Source organism: Callorhinus ursinus, unplaced genomic scaffold (assembly GCF_003265705.2).
Source record: "Callorhinus ursinus isolate GAN/ISIS: 27379988/994484 unplaced genomic scaffold, GSC_fseal_2.0 scaffold6, whole genome shotgun sequence".
NCBI lineage: Eukaryota > Metazoa > Chordata > Mammalia > Carnivora > Otariidae > Callorhinus > Callorhinus ursinus.
In genome coordinates, this window is record NW_027397068.1 from 69197533 (window position 1) to 69223111 (window position 25579).

Here is a 25579-nt window from a genome sequence, read left to right on the forward strand (position 1 = left end):
CAGAAGAGAGAATTGGTGATAAAGAAGACCAAATGATGGAGAATAAAGAAGCTGAGAAAAAGAGAGACAAACAACTACTGGATCATGAGGGGAGAATTCGAGAGTTAAGTGATACATTAAGATGAAACAATATTAGAATAATTGGGATCCCAGAAGAAGAAGAAAGGGGGGGGGCAGAAGGTATATTGGAGCAAATTATAGCAGAGAATGTCCCTAATTTGGGGAAGGAAATAGGCATCAAAATCCAGGAGGCACAGAGAACCGTCCTCAAAATCAACAAAAATAGGTCAACACCCCGACATCTAATAGTCAAATTTACAAATCTCAGAGACAAAGAGAAAATCCTGAAAGCAGATCAAGACAAGAGATCTGTAACTTACAATGGTAGAAACATTAGATTGGCAGCAGACCTATCCACAGAGACCTGGCAGGCCACTGGCATGATATATTCAGAGCACTAAACAAGAAAAATATGCAGCCAAGAATACTATATCCAGCTAGGCTGTCATTGAAAATAGAAGGAGAGATAAAAAGCTTCCAGGACAAACAAAAACTAAAGGAATTTGCAAACATGAAACCAGCCCTACAAGAAATATTGAAAGAAGTCCTCTAAGCAAAGAGAGGGCTTAAAAGTAACATAGACCAGAGAGGAACACAGACAATATAGAGTAACAGTAACCTTACAGGCAATACAATGGCACTAAATTCATATCTTTCAATAGTTACCCTGGATGTAAATGGGCTAAATGCCCCAATCAAAAGACACAGGCTATCAGATTGGATTAAAAAATAAGACCCATCGATATGCTGTCCGCAAGAGACTCATTTTAGACCCAAAGACACCTTCAGGTTTAAAGTGAGGGGGTGGAAAACCATTTACCATGCTAATGGACACCAGAATAAAGCTAGGGTGGCAATCCTTATATCAGACAAATTAGATTTTAAACCAAAGACTATACTAAGAGATGAGGAAGGACACTACATCGTACTTAAAGGGTCTATCCAAAAGAAGATCCAACAATTGTAAATATCTATTTCCCTAACATGGGAGCAGCCAATTTATAACAAAAGCAAAGAAACACATCGATAACAATACAATAATAGTAGGGGATTTTAACACCCCCTCACTGAAATAGACAGATCATCTAAGCAAAAGTTCAACAAGGAAATAAAGACTTTAAATGACACACTGGACCAAATGGACTTCACAGATATATTCAGAACATTCCATCCCAAAGCAACAGAATACAGATTCTTCTCTAGTGCCTATGGAACATTCTCCAGAATAGATCACATCCTAGGTCACAAATCAGGTCTCAACCGGTACCAAAAGTTTGGGATCATTCCCTGCATATTTTCAGACCACAGTGCTTTGAAACCAGAACTCAATCACGAGAGGAAAGTCGGAAAGAACTCAAATACATCGAGGCTAAAGAGCATCCTACTAAAGAATGAATGGGTCAACCAGGAAATTAAAGAAGAATTTAAAAAATTCATGGAAACCAATGAAAATGAAAACACAACTGTTCAAAATCTTTGGGATGCAGCAAAGGCAGTCCTGAGAGGAAAGTATATAGCAATACAAGCCTTTCTCAAGAAACAAGAAAGGTCTCAAATACACAACCTAACCCTACTCCTAAAGGAGCTGGAGAAAGAACAGCAAATAAAGCCTAAACCCAGCAGGAGAAGAGAAATACTAAGGATCAGAGCAGAAATCAATGAAATAGAAGCCAAAGGAACAGTAGAACAAATCAACAAAACTAAGAGCTGGTTCTTTGAAAGAATTAATAATATTGATAAACCCCTGGCCAGACTTATCAAAAAGAAAAGAGAAATGACCCAAATCAACAAAATCATGAATGAAAGAGGAGAGATCACAACCAACATCAAAGAAATACAAACAATTTTAAGCACATATTATGAGCAACTATATGCCAGCAAATTAGATAATCTGGAAGAAATGGATGCATTCCTAGAGTTGTATAAACTACCAAAACTGAACCAAGAAGAAACAGAAAACCTGAACAGACCTATAACCACTAAGGAAATTGAAGCAGTTATCAAAAATCTCCCAACAAACAAAAGCCCAGGGCCAGATGGCTTCCCAGGGGAATTCTACCAAACATTTAAAGAAGAACTAATACCTATTCTTCTGAAACTGTTCAAAAAAATAGAAATGGAAGGAAAACTTCCAAACTCGTTTTATGAGGCCACCATTACCTTGATCCCAAAACCAGACAAAGACCCATCAAAAAGGAGAATTACAGACCAATATCCTTGATGAACATGGATGCAGAAATTCTCACCAAAATACTAGCCAATAGGATCCAACAGTACATTAAAAGGATTATTCACCATGACCAAGTGGGATTTATCCCTGGGCTGCAAGGTTGGTTCAACATCCACAAATCAATCAATGTGATACAATACATTAATAAAAGAAAGAACAAGAACCATATGATCCTCTCAATAGATGCAGAAAAAGCATTTGACAAAGTACAGCATCCTTTCTTGATCAAAACTCTTCAGAGTATAGGGATAGAGGGTCCATACCTCCATATCATAAAAGCCATCTATGAGAAACCACAGCGAATATCATTCTCAATGGGGAAAAGCTGAGAGCTTTCTCTCTAAGGTCAGGAACACGACAGGGATGTCCACTATCACCACTGCTATTCAACATAGTACTAGAAGTTCTAGCCACAGCAATCAGACAACAAAAAGAAATCAAAGGCATCCACATTGGCAAAGAAGAAGTCAAACTCTCACTCCTTGCAGATGATATGATACTTTATGTGGAAAACCCAAAAGACTCCCCCGAAACTGCTAGAACTCATACAGGAATTCAGTAAAGTGGCAGGATATAAAACCAATGCACAGAAATCAGTGGTATTCCTCTTCACAAATAACAAGACAGAAGAAAGAGAAATTAAGGAGTCGATCCCATTTATAATTACACCCCAAACCATAAGATATGTAGGAATAAATCTAACCAAAGAGGCAAAGAATCTGTACTTAGAAAACTATAAAATACTCATGAGAGAAATTGAGGAAGACACAAAGAAATGGAAAAATGTTCCATGCTCATGGATTGGAAGAACAAATATTGTGAAAATGTCTATGTTACCTAGAGCAATCTACACATTTAATGCAATCTCTATCAAAATAGCATCCACTTTTTTCAAGGAAATGGAACAAATAATCCTAAAATTTGTATGGAACCAGAAAAGATCCCAAATAGCCAGAGGAATGTTGAAAAAGAAAAGCAAAGCCGGTGGCATCAGAATTCCGGACTTCCAGCTCTATTACAAAGCTGTCATCATCACGACAGTATGGTACTGGCACAAAAACAGACACATAGATCAATGGAACAGAATAGAGAGCCCAGAAATGGACCCTCAATTGACGCTATGGTCAACTAACCTTCGACAAAGCAGGAATGAATGTCCAGTGGAAAAAAGACAGTCTCTTCAACAAATGGTGTTGGGAAAATTGGACAGCCACATGCAGAAGAATGAAACTGGACCATTTCCTTACACCACATACAAAAATAGACTCCAAATGGTTGAAAGACCTAAATGTGAGACAGGAGTCCACCAAAATCCTAAAGGAGAACACAGGCAGCAACCTCTTCGACCTCAGCTGCAGCAACTTCTTCCTAGAGACATCACCAAAGGCCAGGGAAGCAAGGGCAAAAATGAACTATCGGGACTTCATCAAGGTAAAAAGCTTTTGCACAGCAAAAGAAACAGTCAACAAAACCAAAAGACAACTGACAGAATGGGAGAAGATATTTGCAAATGACATATCAGATAAAGGGCTAGTATCCAAAATCTATAAAGAACTTATCAAACTCAACACCCAAAGAACAAATGATCCTGTCAAGAAATGGGCAGAAGACACGAACAGACATTTCTGCAAAGAAGACATTCAAATGGCCAACAGACACATGAAAAAGTGTTCAACATCGCTCGACATCAGGGAAATCCAAATCAAAACCTCAGTGAGATACCATCTCACACCAGTCAGAATGGCTAAAATTAACCAGTCAGGAAACGACAGATGTTGGCGGGGATGCGGAGAAAGGGGAACTCTCCTACACTGTTGGGGGGAATGCAAGCTGGTGCAGCCACTCTGGAACACAGTATGGAGGTTTCTCAAAAAGTTGAAAATAGAGCTACCATATGACCCAGCAATTGCACTCCTGGGTATTTACTCCAACGGTACAAATGTAGGGATCCAAAGGGGTATGTGCACCCCAATATTTATAGCAGCAATGTCCACAATAGCCAAACTATGGAAAGAGCCAAGATGTCCATCGACAGATGAGTGGATGAAGAAATGGTGGTATATATATACAATGGAATATTATGCAGCAATCAAAAGGAATGAAATCTTGCCATTTGCAACAACATGGATGGAACTGGAGGGTATTATGCTGGGCAAAATAAGTCAATCAGAGAAAGACATGTGTCATATGACCTCACTGATACGAGGAATTCTTAATCTCAGGAAACAAACTGAGGGTTGGTGGAGTGATGGGGGCTGGGAGGGATGGGGTGGCTGGGTGATAGACATTGGGGAGGGTATGTGTTATGGTGAACACTCTGAATTTTATAAGACTGTTGAATCACAGATCTGTACCTCTGAAACAAATAATACATTGTATGTTAAAAAAAAAAAAGAAGAAGAAGATAGTAGGAAGGGAAAAATGAAGGGGGGGAATCCAAGGGGGAGTCGAACCGTGAGAGACGATGGACTCTGAGAAACAAACTGAGGGTTCTGGAGGGGGGGGGGGTAGGGGGATGGGTTAGCCTGGTGATGGATATTAAAGAGGGCACGTACTGAATGGAGCACTGGGTGTTATACACAGTGAATCATGGAACACCACATCAAAAACTAATGATGTAATATAAGGTGATTAACATAACATAATAAAATTAAGAAAAAAGAAGAGTCAAACTATGTGGATAAGAATAGCAAGGTTCTACAATTTATACTACTTAATTTCAAGACTTGCTCTAAAGTTACAGTAATCTAGATAGTGTGATTGTGGTGTGTGGATAGATAAATTGATTACCTGATCAGAATAGGGTCTAAAAGTAGACAGCGTGGAACATTTACTTTTTGCTAATGAGGAATAATTAATTTTTGATCAAGGTGCAAAGGTAATTTAACAGAGAAAAGATGGTCTTTTCCACAAATGATGCTGGGCAAACTAGATACCGATATGCAAATAAACTTTGACTGCTACCTCATTCCATAGACAAAAATTAATTCTAGATAAACTCAAGAATGTAGGAGCTTCTAAAGTAAAACATTAGACAATTTGTTTGTAAGCTAGGAACATGCAATTAGTTCATAGAAAAAACATCCATAAAAGAAAAAATAATAAATGAGTGTTCGTTACATTAAAAACTTTGCTCATCACAAGGCACTGTAAGGCAAATAAATAGACAAGACCATAGCTAACATTTGATGGTGACTAAATTTGCAGAGCATATATCCTTAAAAGGACCTATATCCCGAAAATAGAAAAAACCTTAATTGCTCAATATTAAAAAGACAAAAACATTAAAAATGGGCAAAAGATTTAAACAGCCACTTCAAGGAGATATACAAATGTTTAGTAATCATATAAAACTGTGATCAAAATTATTAGTTTTCAGAGAAATGCTAATTGAAACCACACCAGATACCACTAGAAACTCCTTAGAATGGCTAAAATTAAAATACGACATGTTGGCAAGGATGTAGAGTTGTAACTTTGCTACAAAAGTTACAATGGTGCAACTATTTTGGAAAACGTTTTGACAGTTCCTGCAAAGAGAGAAATGCCTGTGCACTCTGACCCAGCAATTCTACTTGTAGGTATTTTCTCAAAAGAAATAAAAAATACACGTCCATAAAAATTCTTGTTCAAGAATATTCATAGATCCTTTCTTCATAATGGTGAAATTTCCAAAGCCTATCAACAGATGGACAGATAAAGAATTAGCGGTTTATTCATAGAAAAGGCTGCTGATTATTAATAAAAAGGAAAAAACTACAGATATGCAAAATAACATAGATGATTTTCAAAAATATCATGCTGAGCAAAAGAAGGCAGACAAAAAATAAGTACATACTGTGTGATTCCAATTACATTAACACAAACCAGCAAAATCAATACGTAGTTGAAAAAAAGTAAAAAAGTGGTCTGAGTGGGTAGCTTGGTTGGGAAGGGATATGAGTCAAATTATGAGGATATGGATATTTTCTGTATTATTTACACAGGTACACACATATAGGAAAACCAATGAATTATGCTTCTCAAATGTATGCATTTTGCTGTATGTATATCTTTATATTACCTTTAAAAAGAACTGTAAAAAAAGATATTCTTGTTAATAAGTATATTTTTTATCATTTATTGTATTATGGGTTAGCAATTCCAACTACTTTTTGTATTTTCTAGACTTTAACAAATGAGTGCATATATTAAGAAATAATAACAGTTTTTCAGTATTGAAGTACAGAGTTGTAAATATGAAAATATAGAGTGTATCCAGTGGTGTTGACTTGGAATTGAAGGTATCAGTATGAACCCATGATCTTAAAGAGATAAATATAAGTAGGTGTATGTATGTGTGTGTAAATTTCCTAAATTCCTAAATCTTTCTAATGAGAGGAACTGGAAGCAATGGGTCACCCATGGCAATGAGCATACCTAATGCTGAGGTCTTGGTTTCTAAATAACTATTGTCTTCTAAAAGGTATGAGGGCTCCTTGAATGAAAGGCTGCTTCCAGGGATGGAGCAGGTTTGAAAGCATATGACATTTCTGGAACATCTTTTGTGCTACAAAGTTAAGGAGAGGCTCAAGGAATTGACAATCTGGGACAAATGAAGAATCTAGATAAAATAATGACAGCAATGGATTGTCATCTACTGAATAAAAAAATTCACAAGTCCATTGTGACAAAAATAATAAGTGAACAAACAAGCAAACAAATAGGACACAAGAAATCTCTGCCTTACAGCAGAATGCCAATCTATAAGTATCAAAGGAACGATAGATTTAGAAAAACATTCATTCATGCTAAAACTATGAAGTGAAGTTTCTATGAGGAACAGGATATTTATGTAGTTTCAAGATATCTCTCCACAAATTATTTATTATTACCAAAGGAAAACAGCACCTTTAACCGGGTAGAGACCCATCAGTTTCCACTTTAACCAAGCAATTTAAGTAACTGTCAGTAATATCAGGACAAGTGGACATCACATGTCTCGTGTTATTCGCTGAGAAGGGCACAACACTTCAGTGGTATTCTTGACCACAAAAATACGTAGTCAAAATCTAATAATGAGGAAATACCAGACAAACATGAATTGAGTTATGTTCCATACGATATCTGGATGGTGGTCTTTAAAGTATTAACGTCAAGACAGAGGCTGAAGAACGGTTCCTAATAAGGAGGCTTTAGACACGTGGTAACTAAGTACAGTACATGCTCCTCAATTAGATCCTGGACTGGGAAGTGTGTGTATATATAATATGTAACATATACACACACACATATATGCATACATATGTATATATAGACATATGTAGACCCCTAAAAGGCATTGCTGGTATGACTGACAAGTTTAAATATTCATTTATACTCTAGGTTAGAAAATGTATTGTACCAGTATTAAATAAATGTCTTGATTTTGATAATTATACATTTGTACACAAGAGACTATCCTTTATCTTAAGAAGTCAGGGTTAGGGGCGCTTGGGTGGCTCAGTCGTTGTTTGCCTTCGGCTCAGGTCATGATCCCAGGGTCCTGGGATCGAGCCCCGCATCGGGCTCCCTTCTCCGTGGAAAACCTGTTCTCCCTCTCCCGCTCCCCCTGCTTGTACTCCCTCTCTCACTGTGTCTCTCTCTGTCAAAAAAAGAAAATAAATAAATAAATAATAAATAAATAAATAAATAAATAAATAAATAAAATCTTAAAAAAAAAATCAGGGTTAAAGTATTGGGTGCAGGGCATCCTGATATTTCCGATTTCAAATGGAGAGGGAATGAAAGGGGGAGGGAGAGAGGGAAAGGAAAAGGAGACAACACATACAGGATTGTTGAATCTGGGTAAAGGTTATATATGGGAGTTTTATGGCTATCCTCACAACGTTTTTATGCATTTGAAATTATTGAAAAATTTAAAAGTTAAAGAAAAAGAAGGAAAAGACTCAGATACTTCACGAAGGAAGACATATAGACATGCAGGTTGGTTTCTCAGAGAACTGCTGGGGTGTTTTGGGGGTTTGTGGCAGATCAGGTGGCGATGGTGTGTCCCAAGGTAGCTCTGTGGCAGATTTTAGGGCCGAGGAGCCTGTGGACTGTCCCAGCATTGTGTTCAGCATCTCCTAGACAAACTATACAAGGCTGTGATTGCATGTCCTGAAATCAAGAGTCCTAGTCCTCATATCTGTGCATTTTCTTGGGAAATGATAGCATGAGGAGCAATTACTGGAAATTGTATTGATCTCTTTCTTTTTTGGAGCAGAAACTTTTACTCCGTTAAAACCAATTATATAGAGAAAGTGGAAAAAAAAAAAAGCTTGCTATACAACTTAGACTAATTGGAAGGAAACACATTGTTCCTTAAAAGCTTAACCATGTTAAAAGAGATATAATGTTCTAGAATCATCTTTAGAAAAGGCCAGATTTTGTAAAGAGTCAGCAAGAACAGCAAGGCTGGAGACTACCAATGAAAACCCAAACAGATACAACTGTGTTATTCACAAGGAATAGATTGTAGAGAAAAAACAGCTGAAAGGAGAAATCTAAATATCAGAACTAGATAAACTGCTTTCTCACATTTCAAGAAGGATAAAGTCCCAAGAACAAAAGTGAATATTCATCAAATTACCAGTGGCTTTTCCAAATAGAGCACAGGGCAGAGTAATCCCCATAAGAAGCTTGTCCTAAGGGCTGCCTTTGTCTGAAAGGAGAACTTCAACTCCTGTGCACTCAGATTCTTCACTTCTTCCTCTAATTCAAGATCCTTTGTTTCTGGTAGAACCATGGGGATGTGTCTTAAGATGAGGACTTTTTTCCTCTTACCCTTACAGAAAACAGGTATGGATCACCTTGAAAGTACTTTCTGCTGAGGAGAGTTCTGGTCTACCACAATATTCAGTAGTAATAAAAAACTCCCATATCCAAGGAGTGTTCCTGACTTTCCCCTTTATCCATATACTGGCCTTACCCCCAAACCTGACGAAATGTAAATAATAGCGAGTGGCTCATAGTGTTGATCCAGTTTCAAACTAACCTGTCCCTGAAGCAAAAAACTTGAGACTTGTCTCTCCTCAAAAGTAATTTTTAGATTTTTCTCTCATTTTTAGCTCAGGGAAAGGCCATTTCATAAAGGGGTATGCTTTTGCCTAATGGAAGCTTTACAGATTTGTAATTCTTAGGATAGCGGTTTATAGATAAAATGTATACAAATATTTTTAAAAGAAAATAATGACATCATGTGGAAGAGTTGGTAAGATCTGGTATCATTTTACTTGCATAGGATTTTTACAGGAGTTTTAAAGCCAACACACAAAGGATACTCTGGCCAAGCCCCATGTTTCCATGTGAATGGGGGAAGAGCTGACTAGTTGTGTGGTACCTATGAATGTGTGGTGTTTGGTAGAGGCAGGAAGAGTCCCTTTTGTCGTACATAATTGCTGTAGTGAAACTAGAGCTCCTGCTTGCTTGGTGTGCTGATTCCACATATATGCTGCATTTGTGATTCATTTACAAACACTTGTCAACAGAGATTTGAATCCTGTGGTGCTGGATCTGAGGAATAAAAAAGGACAAACCAGCAAAGCTGACTCACTCCTGTGAAGAAGTCTATTAACCTATTTATTTTTAAGACAGAAGACAGTTGTCTTTCAAATGATATCACTACAGTAGGCATTTCTTTCCCTCTCTCTCTGTGTGTGTGTGAGAGAGAGAGAGAAAGAGAGAGATAAAATCGTATTATGATTTGGTTTTCCTTCATAAATTATCTTGCTTATCTTTCGTTTCCCCCAAAAGTTTATAATAAATTCAAATGGACTATCAAGCCATATGTAAAGTTTGGGAGGAGGATTAGATGAATTATATAAATTTCTCATTTAGTTTATTTTGTTTGAATGAGTAATTTAATATATTTAAAATACCAGAAGATCTAGCACTTAATAAATACAAAGTCAATTTAAATAACTTAGAGCCTCTCCAAGAAAAAGAAGTGCTTCATGAGTACAATTGTTTTATTTCTTGTGATTGTTAAAATTTCCCCTGGCTCTGAATTGGGGGTGGGAAGGACAATAACTTTGAATAAGAAAAAGTTTAGAAAAGATGCTAAAATATGTGCATAAAAAGAACCTTTGAGAAGAAAAGAAGCAGATGGTAGAGAAGACAATGGTTAAGATAGTTTTGTGTGCCAGCCTTCAGGTGGCGCTACAATCCCTCCAGAACTAGTTCCTGTACTGCTGGTGGTGAGCTGGAGGAGAGTCAGAGGAAGAAAGGAACAGGTGTGGGGAGAGGGATAGGTAGGAAATATTCATCTGGGAAGAGGTATTAATAAAATTGTCTGCAACTTGAGGGAGCGTCTGTAAACAGAAAGAGGAAGCGTGTACATCCAAGCAAAGAGAAGCGTTCTATAAATTGTATTACTAAAATGGTCTCTTCCTGATTAAAGCAAAGTGGGTTGAGTTTTTGGAAAGAAAATTCTGGTGTTGTTTTTCTGATGTTTCATGTGTTTGATCTGGCAGAGAGAGCTCTGTGAGCAAAATAATGTACAATGAATTTATATGCCGACACATTTAAGTAACACTGGCTAGCACATCTCTCTCTGGCCTTCCAGCCAATATTACAAACAAATTAATGTATAACTGCATAAACAGGCTCTTATTTCTCTATTGTGTTGGTGCCCATTTGCCTGTCCTCAAAGGAGGGATGGATCAGCCATTTTTAAAATCCATTTCAGGAGAGATTATAACCATTACCTATCCAGTCGGTCTGTGTCATTAAGTATAAATGAGTCTGTGATGAGAAAAGTCAAAGCTCCATTTTTTTAGTCTTAATTTTAGTTTTTATTTTTAGATACCTAATTTGTTTTCACATTTGATACCTTAGACAAAAGCAAAGTCAATTGCTGACCCCTTGGTTTTCTCCCCGCAGTGAGCGTAATTGGACACTCTTTAGCAGTGGGGTAACTGTTTGCATAGATACCACAAAACAGTGAAGACTGCTAGATTAAAAAGAAATCTTTTAATGTATTTGTGATTAACTGGCCACTATTATAAGAAATTGCAGGGAAATAGAAATAAACAGGGAAGGTTAACAAGGTAGGACACAAGGGTGATTATCTGCATGGGAGGAAGAAAGGCAAAACACCACTCAAGCTTTCTCTCTGACATCAACCTGTTTGATAAATAAGTAATGGGGCAAAAGAATTTCCGCCCTCAGATTTACACATTTTGTACTCTTTAGCTCTGACCTTTGTGCACGACCACAAATCTGATGTTAAAGAGCAAGTCTATGAATTATGGAAGATGAGAGATGATTTGGAGGATTTGTGTTAGAAATATGTAGCTCCATTCTCTTTACCTCTGTTGAAGACACAGAGTTCTTTCTTAGGGCCATTTTTCCCCCATAGATTTCTGAGGATATATATTTAATTTTTTTTACAACTTTGCTTACTTATCATCTGAAAGATTGCCCAAAAGATTCTCCAAAAGATAGTCTTTCTGCCTGAAGGAAAGCAGAGCTAATTATTAGGATGAAAAATTATTGGTATTGATATCTACCACAGTTAACATAAACTGACCTATGGGTTTGTATCTTTGAGGAAAAATGCTGGATAAATGATAGTCTAAAACAACATTATGGTGGCTCATTTTCAAAGGTGACTATCAAGAAAGTGGGCAGGTGGGAGATGCCATTCTTGATCAGGTATTTAATTATCAGAAAGTGACAAGTGATTGGCCACAGCTATATAATCTCAGTGGTGACCACAAGATGATTTCTGGTAGTTGATTTCAATTCTGTTAAAAGAAAAGATAGTGAGATGGAGCCAAACCTAGCAAAGAGGTAATAACAGAAACTGAAAGTAAGAAAATTAGCAAAAACTCACAATATAGATATTAATCCTGTGACATTCAAAGAATGTCAAAGAAACTGCACAATCCACCTAAAAGAAGCTAAATACTACTTTTGAGGAGGGAAAGTACATCAAGAAAGTGAGTCTTTTTAAGCTTAACTCTGTTTCTTTAGTTACAACAGATTGCCCCCCTTTTTTTGAGCATTTAACAGGCCAAGCGCTACATTTTATATACATGATCTTTTTTAAAAAATCAACTAATTTTTCAACTTCATTGAGTTATAATTAACAAATAAAATTATAAGGCATTTGAAGTATACAACATGAGGATTTGATATATGCACACATTTTAAAAGGATTCCCCCATTGAGTTAACTGACATATTCATTAACTCACATATTTTTTTACTGAGTCCAGATTTTTCCTTTTTTTTTTTTTAGATTCCCAATATAAATGCTACTCTGTGGTATTGTCTTTCTGTCTGGCTATTTCACCTAGCAAAATGCCCTCTAGAACCATTCATGTTGTTGCAAATGACAGGATTTCCTTCTTTTTAAAGGCTGAATAATATTCCATTGACATATGTGCCACATTTTCCTTGTCCACTCATCCATCAGTGAACACTCAGGTTGTTTCCATGCATTGGTATTGTGAATAATGCTGCTAGGAGCAGAGGTGTACAGATATCTCTTCAACATAATGGTTTCATTCCTTTTGGATATATACCCAGAAGTGGGATGGCTATATCATATAACTTTCTATTTTTAATTTCTTGAGGAAACTTCATACTATTTTCCATAGTGGTTATACCAGTTTATGTTCCTAACAGCAAGGTACAAGAGTTCTCTTCTCCCCACATTCTTGCCAGCAATTGTTATGTCTTGTCTTTTTGAGAGTACACATTTTAACAGATGTGAGGTGATATCTCATTTTGGTATACACATGATCTTATATAATCTTAATATCTTCTCTACTCTGAAAATCCTGTGAAGTAATTACAGATAAGGAAACTGAGCCATAGGAATTAAAGCAAGTTCCTCAAAGTCAATTAGATAGAATCAGAATTCACACCCAGGCCAAAACCATAACTCATAACCAATGTTCCCCCATCGTCTTCATACCTTGTGTGTCAGGATAGCTTGGGGTCATGGTATGGGCCTGAACACCTGCTTTTCTGTCATATACTCAGCTGTGTTACAAATTAGAAAGAACAGCTTTTTAGGGTCCCAGGATTCCTTTATTTTCAGAATAATCCTAATAATTATTTTTTTTTTTTTGTCACTGCAAAGTAGTTACTGTTCTCTTTCTTTGGGTTCTTCACCTGAGACTTTTGTTATCAACATATTTACAGAGACCAGCTGGAATTCAAATCCTCTCTGCATCAGGCTTTTATTATATCTGAGGCACCTCATTGCTTCAGGTCCTCATAAGATAGAAAATATCTTCTTGCCTGCAAAGATACATGGATTTACACTCATTAATTCCATGGTCCTTTAAATGACCTGCCCATTTCTGTGGCCTTTGAAACATGGCTCCATTAGATCTGTGTAGGGGCAAAGCTTTGATTAGTACCTTGAAAAAGTCAAAATCTATAATTAGACTGAGATAAAACCTGGGGGTTTCTAAGTCCTTATGGAGAAAACCACAAATCTATTCACTTGTTCCACTTAGTTTTGACTCAGCAGTAATATTTATAGAGAGGTCATTATGTTCACAAAGCTGTCTACCAGGAGCCTGAATCATGATTCGTAATAAAAATGGGTTTGAAACTCTCCAAGACCTATAAGAACAATCAGGTGATTTCAAAACATTAAGAATCATTTATTAGAACAACAAAATGTTTGGGGAACATTAAGAATTTCTTTCCTATATATTAACATCAAGCTTTTATAGCGTAGCCCAAAAAAATCAATGTGTATTATATTATATTGAACTTTCTTCTTTGCTTGTATAATTATGAATTACCTGGCAAGACATAAATCATAAATTCACCATTTGGATACTGGCTGTGAAACTGCAGAACTCACAGATTCAGCAACGGTCCCAGGCCTTGGTTCCAGAGTTGTGACCAGGTGGTCTTTTGATCCAGCCTGGTTTCAATGTCACTACTTTAATCCTGAAGGGAGTGCTTTAAATTGATGTCCTGTAAACAAAAGATTGAGAACGAAGATAGTACTACAGGAAAAATATTTTGGAGTTTTCCACCCAGTAAATGACCTCAGTCGACCACTACATTTTGTATATTCAGGTATGATTCAATTTGGTCACTTCTAAATTGGGTTAATAATTATCATTAGTTAATAACTATATTAAAACTATTGAGTTATGTTATGTTACTATGTTACGTTATGCTATGTTATGACAAACTGATGTTCAAAGGAGTAAAAAGACTTGATGACATATTTGTATTAGCTTTAAATCTCAGTCTGTAGCTCTCTGAAACCTATAGTGGAGGACCACTATTCAAAAGCTTCAGGATAGTCCCATGTATTTTTTTAAAAAATTATTTTACAATGTATCTGTCCATTGTTGGATTTTGAGCTTTTAAAAAGTAGTCCCACACACTGGGTGATGGACATTGGGGAGGGTAAGTACTATGGTGAGTGTTGTGAATTGTGTAAGACTGATGAATCACAGACCTGTACCCCTGAAACAAATAATACATTATATGTTAATAAAAAAGAATAGTCCCACACAGTATGGAAACTTAGGCAATTTGCCTTATTTCACTCAATATTATGTTTCCAAGATTCATGCAGTTTGTTGCATACAGCAATCATTCTTTGATTTTTCACTCCTGTTTAATATTCCATTGCATGCATATTTCACAATTTTATATTCTCATTTTCTTGCCGATATTTTCACCCCAATTTTTGCTAGGAAGACCAATGCTTCTAGAACATTCTTATAACTATCTATTTGAGTCACATGGGCAAGTAATTTTCTAGGTTATATACCTAGGAATGAAATTGCTAGGTCAGAGAGTATGCATTTCCATAACTTTAAAAGATATATCAAATTGCTTTCTAAATGGCTCTACTGATGTATGATCACAGCAGCTGAGTGTAAGCATTCTAACTGCTCTATATCCTTGCTGACACTTGGTATTTTTATTTTTTTATTTTTATTTTTTATTTTATTTATTTATTTGAGAGAGAGAATGAGAGGGAGAGAGTACATGAGAGGGGGGGGAAGGTCAGAGGGAGAAGCAGACTCCCTGCCGAGCAGGGAGCCCAATGCGGGACTTGATCCTGGGACTCCAGGATCATGACCTGAGCCGAAGGCAGTCACTTAACCAACTGAGCCCGTATTTTTAAAACTTCTTAATTTTATTTTCTATTGTAAAAGGTGATTTCTTTTTCTGTGAAATGCCTATTCATACCATTTGCCTATTTTTGTATTAGGTTATCTTTTATTAGTGTTTTTTAAAGGACTTCTTTATATATTTGGGTCACAAATCCTTAACAATCTGTGCTGGAGAATATCTTCTCCTAGTGTATGGCTTGTCCCACATGCTTGTTTTTATATGTGTTGAGTTGCCTTATGTTCACTGCAACTTCTTGGTCTTACCTCTTCTTTTCTTCTTCATTTTTATGTCTCAAGCACATATATTGTATTAGTTACTTGGCCAGCAGAAGATGAGTCTCAGCTTGCCTTCTCTCCTACAAATTCTACCACTACCTTTATATCAATTCATTTGATGAACTTCTCTGGTCACATCTTCCTTCTGGTCCTTTCCATCCTATGAGCTACACATTATGGACTCAAATAGCACAGCCACTTTCTCTGATTTGCCCCAGCTATCAGGAACCGATGACAAGATTGTCTGGTACTTTGAGAGAAGGTAGACAGCTGCTTATAATTCCTTTGATAATTGTCCCCTGAAACACTATCCTCCAAGAACAGACGATACTCTTTTTTTTCTGATGACTCAGAAAAACACAAAACTGTCCCTCTTTTCTCAAGAAACAAAATGGTTGAACTCAATAGGCAAAAGCTGCCTCAACCATAAAACTGCTGCCTTTCTGGACAAAATGTTGTTTTCAGCACTTTTACATCATTTAGCTCCTTCCTGCTTCATTGCATGCCAGTTACATTTGTGCTTGAGATCATTTACCCTTGCTTCTGTACACACTTACTCTGCTGCTTGAATGTCCTTTAAGTCAGTTTGTTTCAACATTTTTGATTTTTGAGCATCCAGGTTGTATGTTTGACTCCCCTCACACATAAGACCTGAGAAAGCACCACAGATAGTTAAGCACTTAATAAATGCTTCTTCATAGTGATGAAAATGCACTAAAATATTTATCAGCATTAGGTTTTCATAGGTTCCAAAATTCCTTTATGCACCATGAATAAAATAACACCAATAATTAGGTCTAAAGAAATACTAGCTTTTTTTTTAAAGATTTTATTTATTTATTTGAGAGAGAGAGAATGAGCGAGAGAGAGCACGAGAGGGAAGAGGGTCAGAGGGAGAAGCAGACTCTCTGCTGAACAGGGAGCCCGATGCGGGACTCGGTCCCGAGACTCCAGGATCATGACCTGAGCCGAAGGCAGCCGCCTAAGAAATACTAGCTTTTTATAACACTGTGGAAAGACTAACAAATCTGCATACTCTCCACCAATCTATACTTTTCTATTACCCAACAGGTCCTTTGTACTTTTGACTACAAAGGAAGTCAGTGTTAATTGCAGGTTCCATACCTCTGAGTTGAGGACTTTGGGATCCTACTGCCTTCCAGCAGAACATCCTGACTGCAGACTCTGGCTGACACTTGGCTGTAGAGGATGAGCCACTCTTTCTGTATATCACACTGACCATCTCCCACCTGCTCTGGTTTCTCCCATTTGAGGTGGCACCCCAAGGTGGAAGGGCTGGGTGGCCGAGGGGGCAGAAAGAGCTCTTGCATGAGAAGAGGCATGAGTGGAAAAGGCTGGTAGAGAGGCTCTTCCCCATCTTGAGAAAGGAATAGAAGAATCTCTAATGCCCAAGGTCTGTCCCACTCTCCTGATCTTATCCTTGTCATATTTTGGACATGTACTTTGAAGTAACGTCAAAATTCTGGCAAAAGGAATAGTCCTCAAAGTAGACCTGCCCAGGTGCTGGGATAACTGGGTCCAATGACATGCTCCACTTCAAAAAGAGAGGGGAGGAGCAAGGAACGGTTTGGGGGGTGGAGAGGAGAAGGAAGGGAGTAATGAAGGGGGGGGAGAAAAGGGGAGAGAAAAAGGGAGGCAGGAGACAAAGAAACAAAGAAACTGTAAGTCTCTTATCATGAAAGAAAGTGGATGACTGGAATTGCAATTAATGTTTAATCCCCATAGTCTGAGATCCTGACTTGTTTACAAATGAAAATGTCACATGCAGTTTGGGGGAATAACTCTTACTTTGTTGTCATAGCCTTTAGATTTTAATAGGACAGAGGAATCAGGAATGGGTGAGAAGAGATGGGGAAGCAGCTGGAGGCACTGGGCAGCCCAAAGGTGAGCAGAGGAGGAAAATAATGAAATGCACAAGCCGAGGTCCCTAAAGACTCACCCCAATCTGTAGGCGCAGTATTATTGCAAGGCTGAATCTCCACCTGCTCTTTCCCCAGGACAGCTCATGCCACAACAGTGGCCACCATCTGCAGTATTTCAGAATGTGACCCTTTTGCTTTTCTTTGTTCTTCAATCTCTCCTTTCCCTGTACATTTCTCACACCAACAGATTCCCTAGGACCATACCGGAGATGGGCGAAGGATCGTGGTGACCTCTGGAGATTGACCGACTTGGATTTCAGTCAGGGTTTGCCAAGTACTAGTTATTAAGACTTGGGTTATTTATGTATTCTAAGCCCTGGTTTGCCCATCTGTTGGCCTGTCTCCCAGGGGGAGTTTCAGTAATTTAGGCATACAAAGTGCTGAGCGCAATGCTTGGCACATAGAAAACCCCCAGTACATGTTAACTATTATTTGTATAAGGCAGAATTGACAAGTGAAATAAAGGTAGTGAATTAAAGAGGATTTTGTTTTCAGTAATCTGAACTAGATACTGGCCTGGAATCTGGGATGGCTCCTGGTCACTAGGCTGTCGTGAACCTGGGCAAGTCTTTTCCTTTTTGTGGGCCTCCTCTGGATCCTCATGCATAAAATGAGGGGATTATACTGCAGAGATCTGGTCCACCTCTGATATTCTATCACACTCTGGCTCCACTTACTCCTTTCCCCTAAATACACACATCTGCTTCCAGATGACAAACTAAGGATGAAAAACAGTTGCACAATATGATAAAATGGTCAATATACTTTCCACCTTAAGCTTCGTAGAATATAGACTCACGCTAGAATGTAAGCTTGAGGAGGGCAGGGATTTTTGTCCATCTGTCTGTCTGTCTGTCAACATATTCCCAATACCTAGGATAGTTTGTGGTACATAAGCAATGCTCAGAAAATATGTGTTGAATGAAAAAATTAATACCCTGTATAAAAGTAGGCATTTCACGAGGAAGGAGAGTGACGGCCAAATAGCCATTTTTAAAGACCTTTTACATTTTAGTAATCAAAGAAATCCAGTTAAAACAATGATATATGATTTGTCACCTGTTAAATTGGCAGATGTTAAAAAATGACAACACTCACATTATAGGTAAATGATAGAGAAATTACCACTATTATCCTGTTATAATGCAATATTTCTGGAATATTCAGTGTGGCAGTATTTATAAAAAGGCTTGAATATGTGCATATGCTTAGACCCAGCAATGCCATATTCAGAAATGTATCTCAAGAAAATAATTAAGTGTATGCAAAGATTTAGCTGCCGGAGTGCTATTTACATTATCCAAATTTGGAAATAACCAAAATGTTAACTATCAGCAATTTGTTAAATAAAAGATGATGCAGTCTTTTAATGAAATACTAATTAGCCATTAAACACATTGTGATTGAATATTTATTAACAAAAATACTCATAATAAATATGGAGAAGGGAAAGTTTATGAGATAGTATACACAGTATAATTCCAAATAGAAATCTACATGGATCTATAGAAAAGATTCCCTTGGCTTACGTCAACAAAATTAACCTTGATTATATATCTGGGTAGTGGAGTTATATGGTTCTGTAGTTTTCTCCTTTTGCTAATTTTCTCATTTTTTCTGCAGTGACCATAAATTATTTTTATAATGAAATAATAAATCGCATAAATTTAAAATTTTACCTTTTAACTTTAATAAATGGAGACTTTCAGGGAGTCCTCTTTTCTTCTTCTTCTTCTTCGTCTTCTTCTTCATATCTGAACTGTGTTCTTTGCTCATCCAGACTTTCTTCTGCTATCATTAGCATGGCTAAATTAATTAGATTTTAAGCTCCTTAAGGGCAGGGTTTACATATTTTCTTGATTCTTGAAAGTATTTTGCACCCCTTCTGGCCACTTAATAATAATTCACTACTCTGAATTAAGTCAAGTTCAATTTCATTCCTGCTCTCATTAAAGGTCCCCTATAAATCAATTTCAAGAGTTCTAGTAATAAGAGTATCCCCCAAGGTTTCCTTTTTATTGTAAGCCAGTTCTTCACAATCACTGACACTCGTGGACAGAGCCTTGTACACTTGGGCACATGTGAAGAAGGAGGAAGATATTTATTTTGCATTGCTCCAGGCTGAACTAAGTAACAAGAAGGTGGATTCAGCTCATCTAAAGAAGAATTTTCTGATAATTAAAGATAGACATCAATAGGAAATGGCTGTGTAATAAGGTTATGAACTCCTTTTCACTAGAGATACCCAAATTGTGGAGAAAAAAAGTCCCTGCATCTGGGCTGACGAGTTAGAGAGTGGATGAGGTGATCTTTGACAGTTTTTCCCAATCTAAATGCACTTACTTCTCTTAGGCCTCACCTTCTGCTAAGAAATTGAGGTCTAGGGTAAGGTAAATGGTTGGTTTGGTTCAGTGCTCCACATGGCTTACCTTGGATCCCAGATCCAGAAACCCCTTCCCAGAAGCACCACACTATCTCCCCATCTCTTTTACAGATGCCTGCCCACCTCATGGTGTGCCTGTGAAGAGCACATTCTCTTCCCTCCTCCAGCATCTGAGATGAACATGTGCTACCATTTATTGATTTTTTTAAATTATTCTGTTTTGGCTGAGCATTACGGTGAGCAGGTATGCACTTGATGTGAATTACTTCACTTTATACTCCCAAAACAACCTGAGCATGTAGGTCTGTACGGATCAGGAGACTGGGGCTCATGAAGGTTAAGTAGTGCATCAAAGGTCAAACCATATTGAAAGCAAAGGCAGAATTTAAACCCAGTTTGGTCTGATTCAAATTGATGTACATAATAATATCCACCGCAGCCAATGAAACACTGTCAGGGTTTTCAGGAGCTGAAAAAGTTGCAAGCCACCTTTCATCCTGCATCTCTGCCCCACGTGGAGCCCTTTCTTGACCCATGTTGATTTGCCTTCTCTCTAATACTGACACAGCTTGCTCTAGTTCCCAGGGGACGCCAGGCATGTCTATCCAATGTGTTTTTTTCTGATTCCCAGCCACCAGAACCAACCACAGTATCTCTCAGATGCTCTGGGAGCTTAGACTCATGGGCTGTGACTGGGCACTTGGTGCTGCCTCGCTGTCCCTTCTTCCAGAACAGCCTCTCTAACAAGTCGCAACAAACCTCCAGACAAAACCTGTCTTCCACAGACCCTCCCTGCTGGGTTTTGGAGTCATGTCTGTGTTCCCTGAAGCAGAAGCCCGTCCCCACTAAGATACTGTGAGATTCACTTCCTTTTGAGGCGATGGGCTGCTGTGCATAGAATTCCATTTGGGTTTGCATGGTTCTGCTGTATCTCTTTCCGAGCCAAACACATTTTAGCCATCCCTTCCTTCCCCTCATTTCCACTGCTGCATGTTGCATTGCTGTCTGGAAATCTCCTCAGTTTTCTGCTGTGTGGGTGCTGTGCATTCATCTGGTCACATTTTCTTCAGTGGCACTGCCTGGCTGAACTTCTGCCCTTTCTTTTACTCTGTATGCGGTCCTGGAATCCTGGCCACAGCACAGAAAGATATGCTGGTTTATTTACCACAGCCAGAAGAGCCCGGGGGATACTCATTTCATAGCTAATGTTGGGTGGATAAACTTGTTTATAAATATTGATGGATAGCCGTGTCTTGTTACTGGGTATTCTGAAAGAGACTGCAGAACTTCCCTCTAGGGGTTTGTTTGTTTGTTTGTTTTCCACAGTGATATCATGAAATTAATGCAACAAATACTCATAATGTAAACTATAAAGAAAAAAATCCAAAGAAAGAAACATGAAGCCAAAACGTAACTTGAGGAATTCTAATTCAGTTTGGCTACGACTTTATAGTATATAATGGGCAACCCTTCCTACTCTTATTTGCTTAGTTGGTATACTTTTGCAGTGTTGTTTCTCTATGTTCTTTATGGTTATCCACACTTGTCATGGTCTCTGAGGCCAGGCATGTCCTATGCAACGATTTCTAGTACAATTTCATGTTCAAATACATGGGCAAGTTTTTTTTTTTGTGATCTCAGTTGGTTAGCTGATATCTTCTTGTTTTTGTGGAAGAGTGGTTAATAAGTATGTCTTTTTACTAAATACCAGTACCTAATAGTATATAATACATCTAGATGCTCATTTGTTTATCATTTTCTCTTCCCGACTCACACTGGAATGTAATAAGGACAAAGTTGCTTACTGCCTTATTCATTACTATAAACTTACTGCCCAGGAAAGTAAACTATCATGAATAAGTCATGTTTATCACAATAGCATAAGGGTTGTTCCATACCGGAAGACCACATTAATGAATACAAGAGAAAACCTGTATAATTATCACTTTAAATGCACAAAGGAGGGGCGCCTGGGTGGCTCAGTCGTTAAGCGTCTGCCTTTGGTTCAGGTCATGATCCCGGGGTCCCGGGATCGAGCCCCGCATCGGGCTCCCTGCTCCACAGGAAGTCTGCTTCTCCCTCTCCCACTCTCCCTGCTTGTGTTCCCTCTCTTGCTGTCTCTCTCTCTGTCAAATAAATAAATAAAATCTTAAAAAAAAGTGCAAAGGACATTGGGTAAAAGTTAACATCCATTCATGAAAGTCTTCTAGAAAACCAGGAGAGAAAGGAAGCTTCTTGACAGAGGGTATCTAAAAGGAAAAAAAAAAAAAAAACAGCAAACATTATAAAACTTTACTTAAAGATAATAAGACATAAAGAAATGGAGATAATCTTTGTTCCATTATTGAGGAATTCAAAATCGTTAAAATGTCAGTTGCCCTCAGTTGATATCTATAGTCAATGTAATTGCAGTCAAAATCCCAATGAGAGTTTTATGCTTCAAAAGCAGATCTAAAGTTTATAGAGAGGAGCAAAAGGATCAATAATAGCAAAAACATTCTTTAAGAAGAAAAAGGTAACCAGATATCAAAACTATATACAAAGTTTTAGTGATTAAAAGAAGGAGATATTTACGCAGGGAAAACAGAACCACATATATAAGGAAACTCAGTGTATAGTACAGAAGTGATATTGCAGATGAGTGGGAACGGATAGATCTTTCCACAAATGGTGCTGGGGAAATTAATTATTCAAATGAAGATAAACACAACTTGATCTTTCCTTACAACATGCATAGAGTTAAATTCCAGGAAGATTAAATATCTACATATAAAAAACAAAACATATAAAAATTTGAAACCCAATACAGGAATGTATCTTTGTATTCTTTTTTTTAAAGATTTTATTTATTTATTTGAGCAAGAGAGACAGAGAGCGTGAGAGAGAGAGAGAGGACAAGTGGGAATGGGGGGCTGGCAGAGAGAGAGGGAGAAACAGACTCCCCGCCTGGTGGGGAGCCTGATGCAGGGCTTGATCCCAGGACCCCGAGATCATGACCTAAGCTGAAGGCAGACACTTAACCGACTGAGCCACCCAGGCACCCTAGTATCTCTGTATTCTCAAAGGGATTTCTTTAACAAAATGTAAAAAACAGTATCCATAGGACAAAAGATTTATAAATTCAATTTCGTTGAAGTTACAAACTTCTTTACACCTATAGCTTAGTATCCAAAATAAAGAATTTCTACAAGTTATTAGATAGATAGATAGATAGATAGATAGATAGATAGATAGATGATAGATAGATAGATATGTTTAAAATTGGATGAAGGTCATACAAAGCATTTTGGGGAGAGAGAATATAAACATTTAAATAGTTTATATAAAGATGTTCTATCTCATTAGCAATCACAGAAACATAATCTTTAAAAAAATACCGTGTAATACTCACAAGATTGGCAAAAGTTTAAAACTCTGGCAATGCAATGGTATGTTGGGCAAGGAAAACCCTAATGCTCTGTTGATAGGATTTATACTGGTACAACGGCTTTACTATTGTTACCCAAAGTTAAACTTGTATGTACATCATGTAGTCCAGATTGTCAGGGCCCTTCCATTACCCCCCACAGCCAACCCTAGAAGTGTGCCGCAGCTCAAGTAAACAAGCTCTATCCATGCTGATGGCTTTTAAAGCATCTGCCAGGAGCTTGCTCAGCCTATGCCTGGATCAAGCTGGAAGTGCCAAGGTGTTCATTGCCCAACCCCTCCAGACCAACCCTAAGCAACAAGGGACAAGAAGTGGTGGATAAATAACCCAGCTTTCTTACCCCTTGATAGGACAATTCTGAGGTAAGTTTAACAGGAATAAGTTTAACAAGTTTAACCTTGAAAGTCCCCAGGGGAACTGTGTTCCAGTTGCCCACAGCAGTGACCACTCATCAATACATTACTTACAGACCTTCCTTCCTTCCCTGCTTCATTCCTCTATTCCCTTCCTGTGCTTCCTGGAATAACCACTCAAATAAACTCATGCATCCAAATCCTCATCTCAAGATCTGGATTTGGTGGAATTCAAGCTAAACCACTCTATGATGTAGCAGATCCACTCCTAGATAAATACCCTAGAAAAATGCTTGCAGGCCTGCATCGATATATAATTATAATACTCTTTATAGCAGCATGGTTTGTGGTAAAAAAGTGTAGTAGCTAAATGCTCATTAATGGAAGGATAGATAAATAAATTGTGATATAACCATTTAAGGAAATACCACAGATGAGTAAAAACTAGTGAACTAGAGCCATATTAATTGACCTCAAAAAATTTTAGAGACAAAATGTTGAGTGGAAAAGATGCTAAGAATACATATATTTTTGTTAAATTCAAAAACAAACTGAACAATATACTGGCAAGGGCTTATAAATATATGTAGGGAAATTTTAAAGCAAAGCAGAAAAATGACAATAAACCTAAATCCAGTTCAGCAGTTTACCTCTGAGAAGGAGGCCAGGGTGGGTGGAGGGAGGGGCCCATGAAGTCCACCAAGCACTGGGAGGTGAGATTTCTTAGGTTAGGTGGGAGGTTCATGGGTGCTTGCTTTAAAATTATGCTTCATGGCCATATGTTTATTAATACAAAAAATTTAAAAACCTGCACATATCTCAGATACAATAAAAACATGTATTCGATCTCGTGTTTTATTTTGCGGAAAGCCTGGGATACAATATACTAAAATACGTCAATTAGTTGAGAGATATGATTATTATACCCAAAGGCTTTATATATTTTCAAGGGTTTTCCAGTTCATGTTTTATATTCTGCAAAATCTGTAAGATTTATGAAGACTCTTTAATAGGGAAAGTCTTCTTTAAACATTCCCACTGTTTCCTAAGTTTCTTTGAGTAGAATTTTAATATGACAACTTAGATTTCTTAAATCAACAGCTGGCATGCCTCATTGATGTTCTAATAAGCAATAATATGTCAAAGTTAGTGATAATATATCTTGATTTCTTATATTTTTTAGTTCTATATGATCCTAACCTACCTTTGTTATGCCTAAAATTTATGTGACATCACACACTGTGTTACTAAAATCAGGCAGAGCAAAATAACTTACACACCAAAGGTGCACCTTGGCAGTGAATTTTCTTTTCTTTTCTCTTTATTTTTTTTAACTTACAAGTATATGTTGTTAGAATAAGTATTTATGTACTTTATATAGATAAAAATTTCTATCTGTCATGGCTAGACATTAGTGAGCCATATTTAATGAAAAAATATCTGTTCTAACTTTCTAAATTTAAATCAGTTTTAAAAATCTATGATTTTACATAGTGAGAAAATCTGTGATTTTACATAGTGCAGATTTAGATAATCCTGCACCCAAAAGCAAGTGGCTGAAGTTACAAGGGCTTTATGTGGAAAAGGGAGATATGATGTGAAGGAAAGAATACCTGCATTATCTTCTTCCAAACTACTATTACCATTTTTAAAAAGCCATTCAGCGAGCCAATGAAATAAGTTAAAATATGTTTTGAAAGTCTGTATCTTACAATAAGACAAAAATGCAGAAAATAAAAAGAGATGTACCTACCTAGAAAACCTACCTCGATACTTTT